The sequence below is a fragment of the Mastigoproctus giganteus genome, chromosome 6, assembly GCF_048544385.1.
Source record: "Mastigoproctus giganteus isolate SK-2022 chromosome 6, ASM4854438v1, whole genome shotgun sequence".
NCBI lineage: Eukaryota > Metazoa > Arthropoda > Arachnida > Uropygi > Thelyphonidae > Mastigoproctus > Mastigoproctus giganteus.
Genome location: NC_143580.1, coordinates 15,368,994 through 15,390,429, shown reverse-complemented (window position 1 = coordinate 15,390,429; position 21,436 = coordinate 15,368,994). Strand labels below are relative to the sequence as shown.

Here is a 21,436-nt window from a genome sequence, read left to right as displayed (position 1 = left end):
CGAACCAGGGACCTTTAGATCTTCAGTCTAACGCTCTCCCAACTGAGCAATTTCGGCTTCTTTTGACCGTTTCTTAATTGTTCTGATCAAACGAAAACAAGGCGAAAGCCGTGGTAAGCAGACGATAAAAGTTGTTGGCAGTTTCTTATTTATTAACTAACCTCAAAATAGTTAATTTTCGTAAAAAAAGGATATAACGAAGAAATACATTTGCCGAAACCCGGGATCGAACCAGGGACCTTTAGATCTTCAGTCTAACGCTCTCCCAACTGAGCTATTTCGGCTTCTTTTGACCATTTCTTAATTGTTCTTATCAAACCAAAAGAAGTGGAACGCCGTGGTAAGCAGAAGATAAAAGTTGTTGCCAGTTTCTTATTTATTAACTAACTTCAAAATAGTTAATTTTCGTAAAAAAAGGATATAACGACGAAATACATTTGCCGAAACCCGGGATCGAACCAGGGACCTTTAGATCTTCAGTCTAACGCTCTCCCAACTGAGCTATTTCGGCTTCTTTTGACCGTTTCTTAATTGTTCTGATCAAACGAAAACAAGGCGAAAGCCGTGGTAAGCAGACGATAAAAGTTGTTGGCAGTTTCTTATTTATTAACTAACCTCAAAATAGTTAATTTTCGTAAAAAAAGGATATAACGAAGAAATACATTTGCCGAAACCCGGGATCGAACCAGGGACCTTTAGATCTTCAGTCTAACGCTCTCCCAACTGAGCAATTTCGGCTTCTTTTGACCGTTTCTTAATTGTTCTGATCAAACGAAAACAAGGCGAAAGCCGTGGTAAGCAGACGATAAAAGTTGTTGGCAGTTTCTTATTTATTAACTAACCTCAAAATAGTTAATTTTCGTAAAAAAAGGATATAACGAAGAAATACATTTGCCGAAACCCGGGATCGAACCAGGGACCTTTAGATCTTCAGTCTAACGCTCTCCCAACTGAGCTATTTCGGCTTCTTTTGACCATTTCTTAATTGTTCTTATCAAACCAAAAGAAGTGGAACGCCGTGGTAAGCAGAAGATAAAAGTTGTTGCCAGTTTCTTATTTATTAACTAACTTCAAAATAGTTAATTTTCGTAAAAAAAGGATATAACGACGAAATACATTTGCCGAAAGCCGGGATCGAACCAGGGACCTTTAGATCTTCAGTCTAACGCTCTCCCAACTGAGCTATTTCGGCTTCTTTTGACCGTTTCTTAATTGTTCTGATCAAAGGAAAAAACAAGGCGAAAGCCGTGGTAAGCAGACGATAAAAGTTGTTGGCAGTTTCTTATTTATTAACTAACCTCAAAATAGTTAATTTTCGTAAAAAAAGCATATAACGAACAAATACATTTGCCGAAACCCGGGATCGAACCAGGGACCTTTAGATCTTCAGTCTAACGCTCTCCCAACTGAGCTATTTCGGCTTCTTTTGACCATTTCTTAATTGTTCTTATCAAACCAAAAGAAGTGGAACGCCGTGGTAAGCAGAAGATAAAAGTTGTTGCCAGTTTCTTATTTATTAACTAACTTCAAAATAGTTAATTTTCGTAAAAAAAGGATATAACGACGAAACACATTTGCCGAAACCCGGGATCGAACCAGGGACCTTTAGACCTTCAGTCTAACGCTCTCCCAACTGAGCTATTTCGGCTTCTTTTGACCGTTTCTTAATTGTTCTGATCAAACGAAAACAAGGCGAAAGCCGTGGTAAGCAGACTATAAAAGTTGTTGACAGTTTCTTATTTATTAACTAACCTCAAAATAGTTAATTTTCGTAAAAAAAGGATATAACGACGAAATACATTTGCCGAAACCCGGGATCGAACCAGGGACCTTTAGATCTTCAGTCTAACGCTCTCCCAAATGAGTTATTTCGGCTTCTTTTGACCGTTTCTTAATTGTTCTGATCAAACGAAAACAAGGCGAAAGCCGTGGTAAGCAGACGATAAAAGTTGTTGGCAGTTTCTTATTTATTAACTAACCTCAAAATAGTTAATTTTCGTAAAAAAAGATATAACGACGAAATACATTTGCCGAAACCCGGGATCGAACCAGGGACCTTTAGATCTTCAGTCTAACGCTCTCCCAACTGAGCTATTTCGGCTTCTTTTGACCATTTCTTAATTGTTCTTATCAAACCAAAAGAAGTGGAACGCCGTGGTAAGCAGAAGATAAAAGTTGTTGCCAGTTTCTTATTTATTAACTAACTTCAAAATAGTTAATTTTCGTAAAAAAAGGATATAACGACGAAATACATTTGCCCAAACCCGGGATCGAACCAGGGACCTTTAGATCTTCAGTCTAACGCTCTCCCAAATGAGCTATTTCGGCTTCTTTTGACCGTTTCTTAATTGTTCTGATCAAACGAAAACAAGGCGAAAGCCGTGGTAAGCAGACGATAAAAGTTGTTGGCAGTTTCTTATTTATTAACTAACCTCAAAATAGTTAATTTTCGTAAAAAAAGGATATAACGAAGAAATACATTTGCCGAAACCCGGGATCGAACCAGGGACCTTTAGATCTTCAGTCTAACGCTCTCCCAACTGAGCTATTTCGGCTTCTTTTGACCATTTCTTAATTGTTCTTATCAAACCAAAAGAAGTGGAACGCCGTGGTAAGCAGAAGATAAAAGTTGTTGCCAGTTTCTTATTTATTAACTAACTTCAAAATAGTTAATTTTCGTAAAAAAAGGATATAACGACGAAATACATTTGCCGAAAGCCGGGATCGAACCAGGGACCTTTAGATCTTCAGTCTAACGCTCTCCCAACTGAGCTATTTCGGCTTCTTTTGACCGTTTCTTAATTGTTCTGATCAAAGGAAAAAACAAGGCGAAAGCCGTGGTAAGCAGACGATAAAAGTTGTTGGCAGTTTCTTATTTATTAACTAACCTCAAAATAGTTAATTTTCGTAAAAAAAGCATATAACGAACAAATACATTTGCCGAAACCCGGGATCGAACCAGGGACCTTTAGATCTTCAGTCTAATGCTCTCCCAACTGAGCTATTTCGGCTTCTTTTGACCATTTCTTAATTGTTCTTATCAAACCAAAAGAAGTGGAACGCCGTGGTAAGCAGAAGATAAAAGTTGTTGCCAGTTTCTTATTTATTAACTAACTTCAAAATAGTTAATTTTCGTAAAAAAAGGATATAACGACGAAACACATTTGCCGAAACCCGGGATCGAACCAGGGACCTTTAGACCTTCAGTCTAACGCTCTCCCAACTGAGCTATTTCGGCTTCTTTTGACCGTTTCTTAATTGTTCTGATCAAACGAAAACAAGGCGAAAGCCGTGGTAAGCAGACGATAAAAGTTGTTGGCAGTTTCTTATTTATTAACTAACCTCAAAATAGTTAATTTTCGTAAAAAAAGATATAACGACGAAATACATTTGCCGAAACCCGGGATCGAACCAGGGACCTTTAGATCTTCAGTCTAACGCTCTCCCAACTGAGCTATTTCGGCTTCTTTTGACCATTTCTTAATTGTTCTTATCAAACCAAAAGAAGTGGAACGCCGTGGTAAGCAGAAGATAAAAGTTGTTGCCAGTTTCTTATTTATTAACTAACTTCAAAATAGTTAATTTTCGTAAAAAAAGGATATAACGACGAAATACATTTGCCCAAACCCGGGATCGAACCAGGGACCTTTAGATCTTCAGTCTAACGCTCTCCCAAATGAGCTATTTCGGCTTCTTTTGACCGTTTCTTAATTGTTCTGATCAAACGAAAACAAGGCGAAAGCCGTGGTAAGCAGACGATAAAAGTTGTTGGCAGTTTCTTGTTTATTAACTACCCTCAAAATAGTTAATTTTCGTAAAAAAAGGATATAACGACGAAATAAATTTGCAGAAACCCTGGATCGAACCAGGGACCTTTAGATCTTCAGTCTAACGCTCTCCTAACTGAGCTATTTCGGCTTCTTTTGACCGTTTCTTAATTGTTCTGATCAAACGAAAACAAGGCGAAAGCCGTGGTAAGCAGACGATAAAAGTTGTTGGCAGTTTCTTATTTATTAACTAACTTCAAAATAGTGAATTTTCGTAAAAAAAGGATATAACGACGAAATACATTTGCCGAAACCCGGGATCGAAACAGGGACCTTTAGATCTTCAGTCTAACGCTCTCCCAAATGAGTTATTTCGGCTTCTTTTGACTGTTTCTTAATTGTTCTGATCAAACGAAAACAAGGCGAAAGCCGTGGTAAGCAGACGATAAAAGTTGTTGGCAGTTTCTTATTTATTAACTAACCTCAAAATAGTTAATTTTCGTAAAAAAAGATATAACGACGAAGTACATTTGCCGAAACCCGGGATCGAACCAGGGACCTTTAGACCTTCAGTCTAACGCTCGCCCAATTGAGCTATTTCGATTTCTTTTAACCGTTTCTTAATTGTTCTGATCAAACAAAAACAAGGCGAAAGCCGTGGTAAGCAGACGATAAAAGTTGTTGGCAGTTTCTTATTTATTAACTAACTTCAAAATAGTTAATTTTCTTAAAAAAAGGATATAACGACGAAATACATTTGCCGAAACCCGGGATCGAACCAGGGATCTTTAGATCTTCAGTCTAACGCTCTCCCAACTGAGCTATTTCGGGCTTCTTTTGACCATTTCTTAATTGTTCTTATCAAACCAAAAGAAGTGGAACGCCGTGGTAAGCAGAAGATAAAAGTTGTTGGCAGTTTCTTATTTATTAACTAACTTCAAAATAGTGAATTTTCGTAAAAAAAGGATATAACGACGAAATACATTTGCCGAAACCCGGGATCGAACCAGGGACCTTTAGACCTTCAGTCTAACGCTCGCCCAATTGAGCTATTTCGATTTCTTTTAACCGTTTCTTAATTGTTCTGATCAAACAAAAACAAGGCGAAAGCCGTGGTAAGCAGACGATAAAAGTTGTTGGCAGTTTCTTATTTATTAACTAACCTCAAAATAGTTAATTTTCGTAAAAAAAGGATATAACAACGAAATACTTTTGCCGAAACCCGGGATCGAACCAGGAACCTTTAGATCTTCAGTCTAACGCTCTCCCAACTGAGCTATTTCGGCTTCTTTTGACCATTTCTTAATTGTTCTTATCAAACCAAAAGAAGTGGAACGCCGTGGTAAGCAGAAGATAAAAGTTGTTGCCAGTTTCTTATTTATTAACTAACTTCAAAATAGTTAATTTTCGTAAAAAAAGGATATAACGACGAAATACTTTTGCCGAAACCCGGGATCGAACCAGGAACCTTTAGATCTTCAGTCTAACGCTCTCCCAACTGAGCTATTTCGGCTTCTTTTGACCATTTCTTAATTGTTCTTATCAAACCAAAAGAAGTGGAACGCCGTGGTAAGCAGAAGATAAAAGTTGTTGCCAGTTTCTTATTTATTAACTAACTTCAAAATAGTTAATATTCGTAAAAAAAGGATATAACGACTAAATACATTTGCCGAAACCCGGGATCGAACCATGGGCCTTTAGATCTTCAATCTAACGCTCTCCCAACTGAGCTATTTCGGCTTCTTTTGACCATTTCTTAATTGTTCTTATCAAACCAAAAGAAGTGGAACGCCGTGGTAAGCAGAAGATAAAAGTTGTTGCCAGTTTCTTATTTATTAACTAACTTCAAAATAGTTAATTTTCGTAAAAAAAGGATATAACGACGAAATACATTTGCCGAAACCCGGGATCGAACCAGGGACCTTTAGATCTTCAGTCTAACGCTCTCCCAACTGAGCTATTTCGGCTTCTTTTGACCATTTCTTAATTGTTCTTATCAAACAAAAAGAAGTGTAACGCCGTGGTAAGCAGAAGATAAAAGTTGTTGCCAGTTTCTTATTTATTAACTAACTTCAAAATAGTTAATTTTCGTAAAAAAAGGATATAACGACGAAATAAATTTGCAGAAACCCGGGTTCGAACCAGGGACCTTTAGATCTTCAGTCTAACGTTCTCCCAAATGACCTATTTCGGCTTCTTTTGACCGTTTCTTAATTGTTCTGATCAAACGAAAACAAGGCGAAAGCCGTGGTAAGCAGACGATAAAAGCTGTTGGCAGTTTCTTATTTATTAACTAACTTCAAAATAGTTAATTTTCGTAAAAAAAGGATATAACGACGAAATACATTTGCCGAAACCCGGGATCGAACCAGGGACCTTTAGATCTTCAGTCTAACGCTCTCCCAACTGAGCTATTTCGGCTTCTTTTGACCGTTTCTTAATTGTTCTGATCAAACGAACACAAGGCGAAAGCCGTGGTAAGCAGACGATAAAAGTTGTTGGCAGTTTCTTATTTATTAACTAACCTCAAAATAGTTAATTTTCGTAAAAAAAGGATATAACGAAGAAATACATTTGCCGAAACCCGGGATCGAACCAGGTACCTTTAGATCTTCAGTCTAACGCTCTCCCAACTGAGCTATTCCGGCTTCTTTTGACCATTTCTTAATTGTTCTTATCAAACCAAAAGAAGTGGAACGCCGTGGTAAGCAGAAGATAAAAGTTGTTGCCAGTTTCTTATTTATTAACTAACCTCAAAATAGTTAATTTTCGTAAAAAAAGGATATAACGACAAAATATATTTGCCGAAACCCGGGATCGAACCAGGGACCTTTAGACCTTCAGTCTAACGCTCTACCAATTGAGCTATTTCGATTTCTTTTAACCGTTTCTTAATTGTTCTGATCAAACGAAAAGAAGTGGAACGCCGTGGTAAGCAGAAGATAAAAGTTGTTGCCAGTTTCTTATTTATTAACTAACCTCAAAATAGTTAATTTTCGTAAAAAAAGGATATAACGAAGAAATACATTTGCCGAAACCCGGGATCGAACCAGGGACCTTTAGATCTTCAGTCTAACGCTCTCCCAACTGAGCTATTTCGGCTTCTTTTGACCATTTCTTAATTGTTCTTATCAAACCAAAAGAAGTGGAACGCCGTGGTAAGCAGAAGATAAAAGTTGTTGCCAGTTTCTTATTTATTAACTAACTTCAAAATAGTTAATTTTCGTAAAAAAAGGATATAACGACGAAATACATTTGCCGAAACCCGGGATCGAACCAGGGACCTTTAGATCTTCAGTCTAACGCTCTCCCAACTGAGCTATTTCGGCTTCTTTTGACCGTTTCTTAATTGTTCTGATCAAACGAAAACAAGGCGAAAGCCGTGGTAAGCAGACGATAAAAGTTGTTGGCAGTTTCTTATTTATTAACTAACCTCAAAATAGTTAATTTTCGTAAAAAAAGGATATAACGAAGAAATACATTTGCCGAAACCCGGGATCGAACCAGGGACCTTTAGATCTTCAGTCTAACGCTCTCCCAACTGAGCTATTTCGGCTTCTTCTGACCATTTCTTAATTGTTCTTATCAAACCAAAAGAAGTGGAACGCCGTGGTAAGCAGAAGATAAAAGTTGTTGCCAGTTTCTTATTTATTAACTAACTTCAAAATAGTTAATTTTCGTAAAAAAAGGATATAACGACGAAATACATTTGCCCAAACCCGGAATCGAACCAGGGACCTTTAGATCTTCAGTCTAACGCTCTCCCAAATGAGCTATTTCGGCTTCTTTTAACCGTTTCTTAATTGTTCTGATCAAACGAAAACAAGGCGAAAGCCGTGGTAAGCAGACGATAAAAGCTGTTGGCAGTTTCTTATTTATTAACTAACCATAAAATAGTTAATTTTCGTAAAAAAAGGATATAACGACGAAATACATTTGCCGAAACCCGGGATCGAACCAGGGACCTTTAGATCTTCAGTCTAACGCTCTCCCAACTGAGCTATTTCGGCTTCTTTTGACCGTTTCTTAATTGTTCTGATCAAAGGAAAAAACAAGGCGAAAGCCGTGGTAAGCAGACGATAAAAGTTGTTGGCAGTTTCTTATTTATTAACTAACCTCAAAATAGTTAATTTTCGTAAAAAAAGCATATAACGAACAAATACATTTGCCGAAACCCGGGATCGAACCAGGGACCTTTAGATCTTCAGTCTAATGCTCTCCCAACTGAGCTATTTCGGCTTCTTTTGACCATTTCTTAATTGTTCTTATCAAACCAAAAGAAGTGGAACGCCGTGGTAAGCAGAAGATAAAAGTTGTTGCCAGTTTCTTATTTATTAACTAACTTCAAAATAGTTAATTTTCGTAAAAAAAGGATATAACGACGAAACACATTTGCCGAAACCCGGGATCGAACCAGGGACCTTTAGATCTTCAGTCTAACGCTCTCCCAACTGAGCTATTTCGGCTTCTTTTGACCGTTTCTTAATTGTTCTGATCAAACGAAAACAAGGCGAAAGCCGTGGTAAGCAGACTATAAAAGTTGTTGACAGTTTCTTATTTATTAACTAACCTCAAAATAGTTAATTTTCGTAAAAAAAGGATATAACGACGAAATACATTTGCCGAAACCCGGGATCGAACCAGGGACCTTTAGACCTTCAGTCTAACGCTCTCCCAATTGAGCTATTTCGATTTCTTTTAACCGTTTTTTAATTGTTCTGATCAAACAAAAACAAGGCGAAAGCCGTGGTAAGCAGACGATAAAAGTTGTTGGCAGTTTCTTATTTATTAACTAACCTCAAAATACTTAATTTTCGTAAAAGAAGGATATAACGACGAAATACATTTGCCGAAACCCGGGACCTTTAGACCTTCAGTCTAACGCTCTCTCAATTGAGCTATTTCGATTTCTTTTAACCGTTTCTTAATTGTTCTGATCAAACAAAAACAAGGCGAAAGCCGTGGTAAGCAGACGATAAAAGTTGTTGGCAGTTTCTTATTTATTAACTAACCTCAAAATAGTTAATTTTCGTAAAAAAAGGATATAACAACGAAATACATTTGCCGAAATCCGGGATCGAACCATGGGCCTTTATATCTTCAGACTAACGCTCTCCCAACTGAGCTATTTCGGCTTCTTTTGACTATTTCTTAATTGTTCTTATCAAACCAAAAGAAGTGGAACGCCGTGGTAAGCAGAAGATAAAAGTTGTTGCCAGTTTCTTATTTATTAACTAACTTCAAAATAGTTAATTTTCGTAAAAAAAGGATATAACGACGAAATACATTTGCCGAAACCCGGGATCGAACCAGGGACCTTTAGATCTTCAGTCTAACGCTCTCCCAACTGAGCAATTTCGGCTTCTTTTGACCGTTTCTTAATTGTTCTGATCAAACGAAAACAAGGCGAAAGCCGTGGTAAGCAGACGATAAAAGTTGTTGGCAGTTTCTTATTTATTAACTAACCTCAAAATAGTTAATTTTCGTAAAAAAAGGATATAACGAAGAAATACATTTGCCGAAACCCGGGATCGAACCAGGGACCTTTAGATCTTCAGTCTAACGCTCTCCCAACTGAGCTATTTCGGCTTCTTTTGACCATTTCTTAATTGTTCTTATCAAACCAAAAGAAGTGGAACGCCGTGGTAAGCAGAAGATAAAAGTTGTTGCCAGTTTCTTATTTATTAACTAACTTCAAAATAGTTAATTTTCGTAAAAAAAGGATATAACGACGAAATACATTTGCCGAAAGCCGGGATCGAACCAGGGACCTTTAGATCTTCAGTCTAACGCTCTCCCAACTGAGCTATTTCGGCTTCTTTTGACCGTTTCTTAATTGTTCTGATCAAAGGAAAAAACAAGGCGAAAGCCGTGGTAAGCAGACGATAAAAGTTGTTGGCAGTTTCTTATTTATTAACTAACCTCAAAATAGTTAATTTTCGTAAAAAAAGCATATAACGAACAAATACATTTGCCGAAACCCGGGATCGAACCAGGGACCTTTAGATCTTCAGTCTAATGCTCTCCCAACTGAGCTATTTCGGCTTCTTTTGACCATTTCTTAATTGTTCTTATCAAACCAAAAGAAGTGGAACGCCGTGGTAAGCAGAAGATAAAAGTTGTTGCCAGTTTCTTATTTATTAACTAACTTCAAAATAGTTAATTTTCGTAAAAAAAGGATATAACGACGAAACACATTTGCCGAAACCCGGGATCGAACCAGGGACCTTTAGACCTTCAGTCTAACGCTCTCCCAACTGAGCTATTTCGGCTTCTTTTGACCGTTTCTTAATTGTTCTGATCAAACGAAAACAAGGCGAAAGCCGTGGTAAGCAGACTATAAAAGTTGTTGACAGTTTCTTATTTATTAACTAACCTCAAAATAGTTAATTTTCGTAAAAAAAGGATATAACGACGAAATACATTTGCCGAAACCCGGGATCGAACCAGGGACCTTTATATCTTCAGTCTAACGCTCTCCCAAATGAGTTATTTCGGCTTCTTTTGACCGTTTCTTAATTGTTCTGATCAAACGAAAACAAGGCGAAAGCCGTGGTAAGCAGACGATAAAAGTTGTTGGCAGTTTCTTATTTATTAACTAACCTCAAAATAGTTAATTTTCGTAAAAAAAGATATAACGACGAAATACATTTGCCGAAACCCGGGATCGAACCAGGGACCTTTAGATCTTCAGTCTAACGCTCTCCCAACTGAGCTATTTCGGCTTCTTTTGACCATTTCTTAATTGTTCTTATCAAACCAAAAGAAGTGGAACGCCGTGGTAAGCAGAAGATAAAAGTTGTTGCCAGTTTCTTATTTATTAACTAACTTCAAAATAGTTAATTTTCGTAAAAAAAGGATATAACGACGAAATACATTTGCCCAAACCCGGGATCGAACCAGGGACCTTTAGATCTTCAGTCTAACGCTCTCCCAAATGAGCTATTTCGGCTTCTTTTGACCGTTTCTTAATTGTTCTGATCAAACGAAAACAAGGCGAAAGCCGTGGTAAGCAGACGATAAAAGTTGTTGGCAGTTTCTTGTTTATTAACTACCCTCAAAATAGTTAATTTTCGTAAAAAAAGGATATAACGACGAAATAAATTTGCAGAAACCCTGGATCGAACCAGGGACCTTTAGATCTTCAGTCTAACGCTCTCCTAACTGAGCTATTTCGGCTTCTTTTGACCGTTTCTTAATTGTTCTGATCAAACGAAAACAAGGCGAAAGCCGTGGTAAGCAGACGATAAAAGTTGTTGGCAGTTTCTTATTTATTAACTAACTTCAAAATAGTTAATTTTCTTAAAAAAAGGATATAACGACGAAATACATTTGCCGAAACCCGGGATCGAACCAGGGATCTTTAGATCTTCAGTCTAACGCTCTCCCAACTGAGCTATTTCGGGCTTCTTTTGACCATTTCTTAATTGTTCTTATCAAACCAAAAGAAGTGGAACGCCGTGCTAAGCAGAAGATAAAAGTTGTTGGCAGTTTCTTATTTATTAACTAACTTCAAAATAGTGAATTTTCGTAAAAAAAGGATATAACGACGAAATACATTTGCCGAAACCCGGGATCGAAACAGGGACCTTTAGATCTTCAGTCTAACGCTCTCCCAAATGAGTTATTTCGGCTTCTTTTGACTGTTTCTTAATTGTTCTGATCAAACGAAAACAAGGCGAAAGCCGTGGTAAGCAGACGATAAAAGTTGTTGGCAGTTTCTTATTTATTAACTAACCTCAAAATAGTTAATTTTCGTAAAAAAAGATATAACGACGAAGTACATTTGCCGAAACCCGGGATCGAACCAGGGACCTTTAGACCTTCAGTCTAACGCTCGCCCAATTGAGCTATTTCGATTTCTTTTAACCGTTTCTTAATTGTTCTGATCAAACAAAAACAAGGCGAAAGCCGTGGTAAGCAGACGATAAAAGTTGTTGGCAGTTTCTTATTTATTAACTAACCTCAAAATAGTTAATTTTCGTAAAAAAAGGATATAACGACGAAATACATTTGCCGAAACCCGGGATCGAACCAGGGACCTTTAGACCTTCAGTCTAACGCTCTCCCAATTGAGCTATTTCGATTTCTTTTAACCGTTTTTTAATTGTTCTGATCAAACAAAAACAAGGCGAAAGCCGTGGTAAGCAGACGATAAAAGTTGTTGGCAGTTTCTTATTTATTAACTAACCTCAAAATAGTTAATTTTCGTAAAAAAAGATATAACGACGAAGTACATTTGCCGAAACCCGGGATCGAACCAGGGACCTTTAGACCTTCAGTCTAACGCTCGCCCAATTGAGCTATTTCGATTTCTTTTAACCGTTTCTTAATTGTTCTGATCAAACAAAAACAAGGCGAAAGCCGTGGTAAGCAGACGATAAAAGTTGTTGGCAGTTTCTTATTTATTAACTAACTTCAAAATAGTTAATTTTCGTAAAAAAAGGATATAACGACGAAATACATTTGCCGAAACCCGGGATCGAACCAGGGACCTTTAGACCTTCAGTCTAAAGCTGTCCCAAATGAGCTATTTCGGCTTCTTTTGACCGTTTCTTAATTGTTCTGATCAAACGAAAACAAGGCGAAAGCCGTGGTAAGCAGACGATAAAAGTTGTTGGCAGTTTCTTATTTATTAACTATCCTCAAAATAGTTAATTTTCTTAAAAAAAGGATATAACGACGATATACATTTGCCCAAACCCGGGATCGAACCAGGGACCTTTAGACCTTCAGTCTAACGCTCTCCCAATTGAGTTATTTGGATTTCTTTTAACCGTTTCTTAATTGTTCTGATCAAACAAAAACAAGGCGAAAGCCGTGGTGAGCAGACAATAAAAGTTGTTGGCAGTTTCTTATTTATTAACTAACCTCAAAATAGTTAATTTTCGTAAAAAAAGGATATAACAACGAAATACATTTACCGAAACCCGGGATCGAACCATGGGCCTTTGGATCTTCAGTCTAACGCTCTACCAACTGAGCTATTTCGGCTTCTTTTGACCATTTCTTAATTGTTCTTATCAAACCAAAAAAGTGGAACGCCGTGGTAAGCAGAAGATAAAAGTTGTTGCCAGTTTCTTATTTATTAACTAACTTCAAAATAGTTAATTTTCGTAAAAAAAGGATATAACGACGAAATACTTTTGCCGAAACCCGGGATCGAACCAGGAACCTTTAGATCTTCAGTCTAACGCTCTCCCAACTGAGCTATTTCGGCTTCTTTTGACCATTTCTTAATTGTTCTTATCAAACCAAAAGAAGTGGAACGCCGTGGTAAGCAGAAGATAAAAGTTGTTGCCAGTTTCTTATTTATTAACTAACTTCAAAATAGTTAATTTTCGTAAAAAAAGATATAACGACGAAATACATTTGCCGAAACCCGGGATCGAACCAGGGACCTTTAGATCTTCAGTCTAACGCTCTCCCAACTGAGGTATTTCGGCTTCTTTTGACCATTTCTTAATTGTTCTTATCAAACCAAAAGAAGTGTAACGCCGTGGTAAGCAGAAGATAAAAGTTGTTGCCAGTTTCTTATTTATTAACTAACTCCAAAATAGTTAATTTTCGTAAAAAAAGGATATAACGACGAAATAAATTTGCAGAAACCCGGGTTCGAACCAGGGACCTTTAGATCTTCAGTCTAACGCTCTCCCAAATGACCTATTTCGGCTTCTTTTGACCGTTTCTTAATTGTTCTGATCAAACGAAAACAAGGCGAAAGCCGTGGTAAGCAGACGATAAAAGTTGTTGGCAGTTTCTTATTTATTAACTAACCTCAAAATAGTTAATTTTCGTAAAAAAAGATATAACGACGAAATACATTTGCCGAAACCCGGGATCGAACCAGGGACCTTTAGATCTTCAGTCTAACGCTCTCCCAATTGAGCTATTTCGGCTTCTTTTGACCATTTCTTAATTGTTCTGATCAAATGAAAACAAGGCGAAAGCCGTGGTAAGCAGACGATAAAAGCTGTTGGCAGTTTCTTATTTATTAACTAACCTCAAAATAGTTAATTTTCGTAAAAAGGGATATAACAACGAAATACATTTGCCGAAACGCGGGATCGAACCAGGGACCTTTAGACCTTCAGTCTAACGCTCTCCCAATTGAGCTATTTCGATTTGTTTTAACCGTTTCTTAATTGTTCTGATCAAACAAAAACAAGGCGAAAGCCGTGGTAAGCAGACGATAAAAGTTGTTGGCAGTTTCTTATTTATTAACTAACCTCAAAATAGTTAATTTTCGTAAAAAAAGGATATAACAACGAAATACATTTACCGAAACCCGGGATCGAACCATGGGCCTTTAGATCTTCAGTCTAACGCTCTCCCAAATGAGTTATTTCGGCTTCTTTTGACCGTTTCTTAATTGTTCTGATCAAACGAAAACAAGGCGAAAGCCGTGGTAAGCAGACGATAAAAGTTGTTGGCAGTTTCTTATTTATTAACTAACCTCAAAATAGTTAATTTTCGTAAAAAAAGATATAACGACGAAATACATTTGCCGAAACCCGGGATCGAACCAGGGACCTTTAGATCTTCAGTCTAACGCTCTCCCAACTGAGCTATTTCGGCTTCTTTTGACCATTTCTTAATTGTTCTTATCAAACCAAAAGAAGTGTAACGCCGTGGTAAGCAGAAGATAAAAGTTGTTGCCAGTTTCTTATTTATTAACTAACTTCAAAATAGTTAATTTTCGTAAAAAAAGGATATAACGACGAAATACATTTGCCGAAACCCGGGATCGAACCAGGGACCTTTAGATCTTCAGTCTAACGCTCTCCTAACTGAGCTATTTCGGCTTCTTTTGACCGTTTCTTAATTGTTCTGATCAAACGAAAACAAGGCGAAAGCCGTGGTAAGCAGACGATAAAAGTTGTTGGCAGTTTCTTATTTATTAACTAACTTCAAAATAGTTAATTTTCTTAAAAAAAGGATATAACGACGAAATACATTTGCCGAAACCCGGGATCGAACCAGGGACCTTTAGATCTTCAGTCTAACGCTCTCCCAACTGAGCTATTTCGGCTTCTTTTGACCTTTTCTTAATTGTTCTTATCAAACCAAAAGAAGTGGAACGCCGTGGTAAGCAGAAGATAAAAGTTGTTGGCAGTTTCTTATTTATTAACTAACTTCAAAATAGTGAATTTTCGTAAAAAAAGGATATAACGACGAAATACATTTGCCGAAACCCGGGATCGAACCAGGGACCTTTAGATCTTCAGTCTAACGCTCTCCCAAATGAGCTATTTCGGCTTCTTTTAACCGTTTCTTAATTGTTCTGATCAAACGAAAACAAGGCGAAAGCCGTGGTAAGCAGACGATAAAAGTTGTTGGCAGTTTCTTGTTTATTAACTAACCTCAAAATAGTTAATTTTCGTAAAAAAAGGATATAACGACGAAATAAATTTGCAGAAACCCGGGATCGAACCAGGGACCTTTAGATCTTCAGTCTAACGCTCTCCCAAATGAGCTATTTCGGCTTCTTTTGACCATTTCTTAATTGTTCTTATCAAACCAAAAGAAGTGGAACGCCGTGGTAAGCAGAAGATAAAAGTTGTTGCCAGTTTCTTATTTATTAACTAACTTCAAAATAGTTAATTTTCGTAAAAAAAGGATATAACGACGAAATACATTTGCCCAAACCCGGAATCGAACCAGGGACCTTTAGATCTTCAGTCTAACGCTCTCCCAAATGAGCTATTTCGGCTTCTTTTAACCGTTTCTTAATTGTTCTGATCAAACGAAAACAAGGCGAAAGCCGTGGTAAGCAGACGATAAAAGCTGTTGGCAGTTTCTTATTTATTAACTAACCTCAAAATAGTTAATTTTCGTAAAAAAAGGATATAACGACGAAATACATTTGCCGAAACCAGGGATCGAACCAGGGACCTTTAGATCTTCAGTCTAACGCTCTCCCAACTGAGCTATTTCGGCTTCTTTTGACCGTTTCTTAATTGTTCTGATCAAACGAAAACAAGGCGAAAGCCGTGGTAAGCAGACGATAAAAGTTGTTGGCAGTTTCTTATTTATTAACTAACCTCAAAATAGTTAATTTTCGTAAAAAAAGATATAACGACGAAATACATTTGCCGAAACCCGGGATCGAACCAGGGACCTTTAGATCTTCAGTCTAACGCTCTCCCAACTGAGCTATTTCGGCTTCTTTTGACCATTTCTTAATTGTTCTTATCAAACCAAAAGAAGTGTAACGCCGTGGTAAGCAGAAGATAAAAGTTGTTGCCAGTTTCTTATTTATTAACTAACTTCAAAATAGTTAATTTTCGTAAAAAAAGGATATAACGACGAAATACATTTGCCAAAACCCGGGATCGAAACAGGGACCTTTAGATCTTCAGTCTAACGCTCTCCCAAATGAGCTATTTCGGCTTCTTTTGACCATTTCTTAATTGTTCTTATCAAACCAAAAGAAGTGGAACGCCGTGGTAAGCAGAAGATAAAAGTTGTTGCCAGTTTCTTATTTATTAACTCACTGCAAAATAGTTAATTTTCGTAAAAAAAGGATGTAACGACGAAATACATTTGCAGAAACCCGGGTTCGAACCAGGGACCTTTAGATCTTCAGTCTAACGCTCTCCCAACTGAGCTATTTCGGCTTCTTTTGACCATTTCTTAATTGTTCTTATCAAACCAAAAGAAGTGTAACGCCGTGGTAAGCAGAAGATAAAAGTTGTTGCCAGTTTCTTATTTATTAACTAACTTCAAAATAGTTAATTTTCGTAAAAAAAGGATATAACGACGAAATACATTTGCCGAAACCCGGGATCGAACCAGGGACCTTTAGATCTTCAGTCTAACGCTCTTCCAAATGAGCTATTTCGGCTTCTTTTGACCGTTTCTTAATTGTTCTGATCAAACGAAAACAAGGCGAAAGCCGTGGTAAGCAGACGATAAAAGTTGTTGGCAGTTTCTTGTTTATTAACTAACCTCAAAATAGTGAATTTTCGTAAAAAAAGGATATAACGACGAAATACATTTGCCAAAACCCGGGATCGAAACAGGGACCTTTAGATCTTCAGTCTAACGCTCTCCCAAATGAGCTATTTCGGCTTCTTTTGACCGTTTCTTAATTGTTCTGATCAAACGAAAACAAGGCGAAAGCCGTGGTAAGCAGACGATAAAAGCTGTTGGCAGTTTCTTATTTATTAACTAACCTCAAAATAGTTAATTTTCGTAAAAAAAGATATAACGACGAAATACATTTGCCGAAACCCGGGATCGAACCAGGGACCTTTAGATCTTCAGTCTAACGCTCTCCCAACTGAGCTATTTCGGCTTCTTTTGACCATTTCTTAATTGTTCTTATCAAACAAAAAGAAGTGTAACGCCGTGGTAAGCAGAAGATAAAAGTTGTTGCCAGTTTCTTATTTATTAACTAACTTCAAAATAGTTAATTTTCGTAAAAAAAGGATATAACGACGAAATAAATTTGCAGAAACCCGGGTTCGAACCAGGGACCTTTAGATCTTCAGTCTAACGTTCTCCCAAATGACCTATTTCGGCTTCTTTTGACCGTTTCTTAATTGTTCTTATCAAACCAAAAGAAGTGGAACGCCGTGGTAAGCAGAAGATAAAAGTTGTTGCCAGTTTCTTATTTATTAACTAACTTCAAAATAGTTAATTTTCGTAAAAAAAGGATATAACGACGAAATACATTTGCCGAAACCCGGGATCGAACCAGGGACCTTTAGATCTTCAGTCTAACGCTCTCCCAAATGAGTTATTTCGGCTTCTTTTGACCGTTTCTTAATTGTTCTGATCAAACGAAAACAAGGCGAAAGCCGTGGTAAGCAGACGATAAAAGTTGTTGGCAGTTTCTTGTTTATTAACTAACCTCAAAATAGTTAATTTTCGTAAAAAAAGGATATAACGACGAAATAAATTTGCAGAAACCCGGGATCGAACCAGGGACCTTTAGATCTTCAGTCTAACGCTCTCCCAAATGAGCTATTTCGGCTTCTTTTGACCATTTCTTAATTGTTCTTATCAAACCAAAAGAAGTGGAACGCCGTGGTAAGCAGAAGATAAAAGTTGTTGCCAGTTTCTTATTTATTAACTAACTTCAAAATAGTTAATTTTCGTAAAAAAAGGATATAACGACGAAATACATTTGCCCAAACCCGGAATCGAACCAGGGACCTTTAGATCTTCAGTCTAACGCTCTCCCAAATGAGCTATTTCGGCTTCTTTTAACCGTTTCTTAATTGTTCTGATCAAACGAAAACAAGGCGAAAGCCGTGGTAAGCAGACGATAAAAGCTGTTGGCAGTTTCTTATTTATTAACTAACCTCAAAATAGTTAATTTTCGTAAAAAAAGGATATAACGACGAAATACATTTGCCGAAACCAGGGATCGAACCAGGGACCTTTAGATCTTCAGTCTAACGCTCTCCCAACTGAGCTATTTCGGCTTCTTTTGACCGTTTCTTAATTGTTCTGATCAAACGAAAACAAGGCGAAAGCCGTGGTAAGCAGACGATAAAAGTTGTTGGCAGTTTCTTATTTATTAACTAACCTCAAAATAGTTAATTTTCGTAAAAAAAGATATAACGACGAAATACATTTGCCGAAACCCGGGATCGAACCAGGGACCTTTAGATCTTCAGTCTAACGCTCTCCCAACTGAGCTATTTCGGCTTCTTTTGACCATTTCTTAATTGTTCTTATCAAACCAAAAGAAGTGTAACGCCGTGGTAAGCAGAAGATAAAAGTTGTTGCCAGTTTCTTATTTATTAACTAACTTCAAAATAGTTAATTTTCGTAAAAAAAGGATATAACGACGAAATACATTTGCCAAAACCCGGGATCGAAACAGGGACCTTTAGATCTTCAGTCTAACGCTCTCCCAAATGAGCTATTTCGGCTTCTTTTGACCATTTCTTAATTGTTCTTATCAAACCAAAAGAAGTGGAACGCCGTGGTAAGCAGAAGATAAAAGTTGTTGCCAGTTTCTTATTTATTAACTCACTGCAAAATAGTTAATTTTCGTAAAAAAAGGATGTAACGACGAAATACATTTGCAGAAACCCGGGTTCGAACCAGGGACCTTTAGATCTTCAGTCTAACGCTCTCCCAACTGAGCTATTTCGGCTTCTTTTGACCATTTCTTAATTGTTCTTATCAAACCAAAAGAAGTGTAACGCCGTGGTAAGCAGAAGATAAAAGTTGTTGCCAGTTTCTTATTTATTAACTAACTTCAAAATAGTTAATTTTCGTAAAAAAAGGATATAACGACGAAATACATTTGCCGAAACCCGGGATCGAACCAGGGACCTTTAGATCTTCAGTCTAACGCTCTTCCAAATGAGCTATTTCGGCTTCTTTTGACCGTTTCTTAATTGTTCTGATCAAACGAAAACAAGGCGAAAGCCGTGGTAAGCAGACGATAAAAGTTGTTGGCAGTTTCTTGTTTATTAACTAACCTCAAAATAGTGAATTTTCGTAAAAAAAGGATATAACGACGAAATACATTTGCCAAAACCCGGGATCGAAACAGGGACCTTTAGATCTTCAGTCTAACGCTCTCCCAAATGAGCTATTTCGGCTTCTTTTGACCGTTTCTTAATTGTTCTGATCAAACGAAAACAAGGCGAAAGCCGTGGTAAGCAGACGATAAAAGCTGTTGGCAGTTTCTTATTTATTAACTAACCTCAAAATAGTTAATTTTCGTAAAAAAAGATATAACGACGAAATACATTTGCCGAAACCCGGGATCGAACCAGGGACCTTTAGATCTTCAGTCTAACGCTCTCCCAACTGAGCTATTTCGGCTTCTTTTGACCATTTCTTAATTGTTCTTATCAAACAAAAAGAAGTGTAACGCCGTGGTAAGCAGAAGATAAAAGTTGTTGCCAGTTTCTTATTTATTAACTAACTTCAAAATAGTTAATTTTCGTAAAAAAAGGATATAACGACGAAATAAATTTGCAGAAACCCGGGTTCGAACCAGGGACCTTTAGATCTTCAGTCTAACGTTCTCCCAAATGACCTATTTCGGCTTCTTTTGACCGTTTCTTAATTGTTCTTATCAAACCAAAAGAAGTGGAACGCCGTGGTAAGCAGAAGATAAAAGTTGTTGCCAGTTTCTTATTTATTAACTAACTTCAAAATAGTTAATTTTCGTAAAAAAAGGATATAACGACGAAATACATTTGCCGAAACCCGGGATCGAACCAGGGACCTTTAGATCTTCAGTCTAACGCTCTCCCAAATGAGTTATTTCGGCTTCTTTTGACCGTTTCTTAATTGTTCTGATCAAACGAAAACAAGGCGAAAGCCGTGGTAAGCAGACGATAAAAGTTGTTGGCAGTTTCTTATTTATTAACTAACCTCAAAATAGTTAATTTTCGTAAAAAAAGATATAACGACGAAATACATTTGCCGAAACCCGGGATCGAACCAGGGACCTTTAGATCTTCAGTCTAACGCTCTCCCAACTGAGCTATTTCGGCTTCTTTTGACCATTTCTTAATTGTTCTTATCAAACCAAAAGAAGTGTAACGCCGTGGTAAGCAGAAGATAAAAGTTGTTGCCAGTTTCTTATTTATTAACTAACTTCAAAATAGTTAATTTTCGTAAAAAAGGATATAACGACGAAATAAATTTGCAGAAACCCGGGTTCGAACCAGGGACCTTTAGATCTTCAGTCTAACGCTCTCCCAAATGACCTATTTCGGCTTCTTTTGACCGTTTCTTAATTGTTCTGATCAAACGAAAACAAGGCGAAAGCCGTGGTAAGCAGACGATAAAAGTTGTTGGCAGTTTCTTATTTATTAACTAACCTCAAAATAGTTAATTTTCGTAAAAAAAGGATATAACAACGAAATACATTTACCGAAACCCGGGATCGAACCATGGGCCTTTAGATCTTCAATCTAACGCTCTCCCAACTGAGCTATTTCGGCTTCTTTTGACCATTTCTTAATTGTTCTTATCAAACCAAAAGAAGTGGAACGCCGTGGTAAGCAGAAGATAAAAGTTGTTGCCAGTTTCTTATTTATTAACTAACTTCAAAATAGTTAATTTTCGTAAAAAAAGGATATAACGACGAAATACATTTGCCGAAACCCGGGATCGAACCAGGGACCTTTAGATCTTCAGTCTAACGCTCTCCCAAATGAGCTATTTCGGCTTCTTTTGACCGTTTCTTAATTGTTCTGATCAAACGAAAACAAGGCGAAAGCCGTGGTAAGCAGACGATAAAAGTTGTTGGCAGTTTCTTATTTATTAACTAACTTCAAAATAGTTAATTTTCTTAAAAAAAGGATATAACGACGAAATACATTTGCCGAAACCCGGGATCGAACCAGGGATCTTTAGATCTTCAGTCTAACGCTCTCCCAACTGAGCTATTTCGGGCTTCTTTTGACCATTTCTTAATTGTTCTTATCAAACCAAAAGAAGTGGAACGCCGTGGTAAGCAGAAGATAAAAGTTGTTGGCAGTTTCTTATTTATTAACTAACTTCAAAATAGTGAATTTTCGTAAAAAAAGGATATAACGACGAAATACATTTGCCGAAACCCGGGATCGAAACAGGGACCTTTAGATCTTCAGTCTAACGCTCTCCCAAATGAGTTATTTCGGCTTCTTTTGACCGTTTCTTAATTGATCTGATCAAACGAAAACAAGGCGAAAGCCGTGGTA

General features: G+C 37.2%; 24 non-coding genes across 24 annotated transcripts; all 24 read right to left on the bottom strand.

Moving 5' to 3' along the window:
• Positions 1-211: 211 nt before the first annotated feature.
• On the bottom strand, positions 212-284 carry TRNAF-GAA (transfer RNA phenylalanine (anticodon GAA)). The gene has a single exon. It is a non-coding gene; the product is annotated as a tRNA-Phe (tRNA).
• A 154-nt stretch (positions 285-438) lies between these two features.
• Positions 439-511, bottom strand: TRNAF-GAA (transfer RNA phenylalanine (anticodon GAA)). Its single transcript has one exon. It is a non-coding gene; the product is annotated as a tRNA-Phe (tRNA).
• A 381-nt stretch (positions 512-892) lies between these two features.
• TRNAF-GAA (transfer RNA phenylalanine (anticodon GAA)) lies at positions 893-965 on the bottom strand. The gene has a single exon. It is a non-coding gene; the product is annotated as a tRNA-Phe (tRNA).
• Positions 966-1,348: 383 nt separating this feature from the next.
• Positions 1,349-1,421, bottom strand: TRNAF-GAA (transfer RNA phenylalanine (anticodon GAA)). The gene has a single exon. It is a non-coding gene; the product is annotated as a tRNA-Phe (tRNA).
• Positions 1,422-2,028: 607 nt separating this feature from the next.
• On the bottom strand, positions 2,029-2,101 carry TRNAF-GAA (transfer RNA phenylalanine (anticodon GAA)). The gene has a single exon. It is a non-coding gene; the product is annotated as a tRNA-Phe (tRNA).
• Positions 2,102-2,482: 381 nt separating this feature from the next.
• On the bottom strand, positions 2,483-2,555 carry TRNAF-GAA (transfer RNA phenylalanine (anticodon GAA)). Its single transcript has one exon. It is a non-coding gene; the product is annotated as a tRNA-Phe (tRNA).
• A 383-nt stretch (positions 2,556-2,938) lies between these two features.
• TRNAF-GAA (transfer RNA phenylalanine (anticodon GAA)) lies at positions 2,939-3,011 on the bottom strand. Its single transcript has one exon. It is a non-coding gene; the product is annotated as a tRNA-Phe (tRNA).
• Positions 3,012-3,391: 380 nt separating this feature from the next.
• Positions 3,392-3,464, bottom strand: TRNAF-GAA (transfer RNA phenylalanine (anticodon GAA)). Its single transcript has one exon. It is a non-coding gene; the product is annotated as a tRNA-Phe (tRNA).
• A 2,197-nt stretch (positions 3,465-5,661) lies between these two features.
• Positions 5,662-5,734, bottom strand: TRNAF-GAA (transfer RNA phenylalanine (anticodon GAA)). Its single transcript has one exon. It is a non-coding gene; the product is annotated as a tRNA-Phe (tRNA).
• A 381-nt stretch (positions 5,735-6,115) lies between these two features.
• Positions 6,116-6,188, bottom strand: TRNAF-GAA (transfer RNA phenylalanine (anticodon GAA)). Its single transcript has one exon. It is a non-coding gene; the product is annotated as a tRNA-Phe (tRNA).
• Positions 6,189-6,796: 608 nt separating this feature from the next.
• TRNAF-GAA (transfer RNA phenylalanine (anticodon GAA)) lies at positions 6,797-6,869 on the bottom strand. Its single transcript has one exon. It is a non-coding gene; the product is annotated as a tRNA-Phe (tRNA).
• Positions 6,870-7,023: 154 nt separating this feature from the next.
• On the bottom strand, positions 7,024-7,096 carry TRNAF-GAA (transfer RNA phenylalanine (anticodon GAA)). The gene has a single exon. It is a non-coding gene; the product is annotated as a tRNA-Phe (tRNA).
• A 154-nt stretch (positions 7,097-7,250) lies between these two features.
• Positions 7,251-7,323, bottom strand: TRNAF-GAA (transfer RNA phenylalanine (anticodon GAA)). The gene has a single exon. It is a non-coding gene; the product is annotated as a tRNA-Phe (tRNA).
• Positions 7,324-7,704: 381 nt separating this feature from the next.
• On the bottom strand, positions 7,705-7,777 carry TRNAF-GAA (transfer RNA phenylalanine (anticodon GAA)). The gene has a single exon. It is a non-coding gene; the product is annotated as a tRNA-Phe (tRNA).
• A 383-nt stretch (positions 7,778-8,160) lies between these two features.
• Positions 8,161-8,233, bottom strand: TRNAF-GAA (transfer RNA phenylalanine (anticodon GAA)). Its single transcript has one exon. It is a non-coding gene; the product is annotated as a tRNA-Phe (tRNA).
• Positions 8,234-9,283: 1,050 nt separating this feature from the next.
• On the bottom strand, positions 9,284-9,356 carry TRNAF-GAA (transfer RNA phenylalanine (anticodon GAA)). Its single transcript has one exon. It is a non-coding gene; the product is annotated as a tRNA-Phe (tRNA).
• A 1,063-nt stretch (positions 9,357-10,419) lies between these two features.
• Positions 10,420-10,492, bottom strand: TRNAF-GAA (transfer RNA phenylalanine (anticodon GAA)). The gene has a single exon. It is a non-coding gene; the product is annotated as a tRNA-Phe (tRNA).
• A 3,780-nt stretch (positions 10,493-14,272) lies between these two features.
• TRNAF-GAA (transfer RNA phenylalanine (anticodon GAA)) lies at positions 14,273-14,345 on the bottom strand. Its single transcript has one exon. It is a non-coding gene; the product is annotated as a tRNA-Phe (tRNA).
• Positions 14,346-14,726: 381 nt separating this feature from the next.
• Positions 14,727-14,799, bottom strand: TRNAF-GAA (transfer RNA phenylalanine (anticodon GAA)). Its single transcript has one exon. It is a non-coding gene; the product is annotated as a tRNA-Phe (tRNA).
• A 1,061-nt stretch (positions 14,800-15,860) lies between these two features.
• On the bottom strand, positions 15,861-15,933 carry TRNAF-GAA (transfer RNA phenylalanine (anticodon GAA)). Its single transcript has one exon. It is a non-coding gene; the product is annotated as a tRNA-Phe (tRNA).
• A 1,061-nt stretch (positions 15,934-16,994) lies between these two features.
• On the bottom strand, positions 16,995-17,067 carry TRNAF-GAA (transfer RNA phenylalanine (anticodon GAA)). The gene has a single exon. It is a non-coding gene; the product is annotated as a tRNA-Phe (tRNA).
• A 1,288-nt stretch (positions 17,068-18,355) lies between these two features.
• TRNAF-GAA (transfer RNA phenylalanine (anticodon GAA)) lies at positions 18,356-18,428 on the bottom strand. Its single transcript has one exon. It is a non-coding gene; the product is annotated as a tRNA-Phe (tRNA).
• A 1,061-nt stretch (positions 18,429-19,489) lies between these two features.
• Positions 19,490-19,562, bottom strand: TRNAF-GAA (transfer RNA phenylalanine (anticodon GAA)). The gene has a single exon. It is a non-coding gene; the product is annotated as a tRNA-Phe (tRNA).
• A 607-nt stretch (positions 19,563-20,169) lies between these two features.
• On the bottom strand, positions 20,170-20,242 carry TRNAF-GAA (transfer RNA phenylalanine (anticodon GAA)). The gene has a single exon. It is a non-coding gene; the product is annotated as a tRNA-Phe (tRNA).
• Between the last annotated feature and the right edge of the window lie 1,194 nt (positions 20,243-21,436).